The following is a 1855-nucleotide window of genomic DNA, read 5'->3' on the forward strand; positions in this document are numbered from 1 at the left end:
GGCCTGGCACCAAATAGTCACTCCACCAACTCCCACGTCTCGGTGTCGTACCATCTGTAGAAATCACGAAAGCACCCACACTGGCTTTCTGTGCACGCGTAGCCTGAGGTGGTACGCAACGTACTGCAGGTTGATGGTGCACTAACCCTATAGCAGGTAGAACATGTGTGTCTCCGGATGCCAACGCTCCATGAATGTTGTGATCAGAGAGTTGTCAAAGATAAAGTCCCTGAGAGGCACCGTGTCATCGAAGCCAGCTTCTCTCAAATACGGGACGATAGCATCCGATGATAGAAGTGTGTGACTCACTCGCTAAGAAAGAAGTAGGCGAGACCTCTGACAACAAATAAATTATCACAATTAGAAAAATATTATATACGTGCAATGACATAACAAATTGAGTTAACTATTATATATACTTATTTAATAGAAATTTACAAATATGTACTAACTAAATTTATTTAAATAAAAATTTTTACGTTAATAATTACGATACTAAGTTGATTAATAAACATTTTTTCAATAAAGTAGTTAATAATCTAATTAAAAAACTTCTACTTAATAATTTAATTTAAGTAAATACAGAATTATATAATTGTTCACTTAAAAATAACTTTTATTTGGATAGTTAATAACTAAATTAACAAATTAAGAAATATGTAATTAGTAAATTAACTTCAACGGTTAGAAAATATCTACTCCAACAATTAATATCTAAATTAATAATTATGTACTTAAAAACTTAATCACATAAAATCAGAACTACATTTCTAAAATCATACCTTATCAGTGACCTGTTGCTAACGATATATTTAGTCACTTAAACCATAAATTGTATTCTAGTTTTTGGCAAGTATTCTAACCATGGCTATACATATATGCGATAACATAAATGTGAAGATAACAAAACTAACTGTGAAGTCGGCTGCCTCGGTGACGTGCCATGTTGCGTTCAGTCAATTGATGTTTGGATTACATGCATTTGCGCGCACCATCTTAGTGTTACTCAATAATACAGAAAAGGATAAAAGAGAGAAAAAATTGGTGGAAAGGTTAGAAATGGAACCTAGAACTTTGTTGTGAACGACATGTATATATAGGCATCACTCAGTCTTATCTCGTTTACAGTGTAAACAAGATAAGTTTATAGGTATCTCATTTATACTATAAACGAGATAGACACATGTCGCTCTCATTATCTTATCTCCTTTACACTGTAAAAGAGATAAATTATGCCGGTATTTTTTTTAAAATAAAATTATTTAATATAATTACATATTGGTGGATTTTGCAGGTGGAAAGTTAATACACAGAGGGTGTGTGTGGTTCAAGTATTACTTTATTACAAAGATTTTATTTCCATAGGAATCAAAGATACCTAAGGAGAAGGTGGGAATTAAAATGATGGTATTTTGATTCCTTGGAATCAAACTTGCTTAGGAATAACTTTTCAAACTTTAAACCAAACATGACAATATGATATTCTCATCTTAAAATTCCTAGGAATTATTTTATAATTCCTCCAACCACACACACCCAGAGTGCATATTGAACACATGTCAATATTCTGATACACGCAAAGTGCGTATTAGACATGTGTCAATATTTTAGCCAATATGTAGGATACGTGTTGGACACATTTTCTATACATTTATAATACTGTAATACACTTTAAATATCAATATTCAATTAAAAGTCTAAACCAGTATCTTCATCATCTCTATATTAAAAATAATTTCTGATTATTAGTCCTCATTCTTTCTTTTTCGCCATTTCTTTTTATTTTACTTTCTCTTTATCTTTTGAGAAAATTTCATTCTTCTTCTTTTAGAGATGCTAAAATGATACTTCCCTC

The sequence above is a fragment of the Arachis ipaensis genome, chromosome B02, assembly GCF_000816755.2.
Source record: "Arachis ipaensis cultivar K30076 chromosome B02, Araip1.1, whole genome shotgun sequence".
Lineage (NCBI taxonomy): Eukaryota > Viridiplantae > Streptophyta > Magnoliopsida > Fabales > Fabaceae > Arachis > Arachis ipaensis.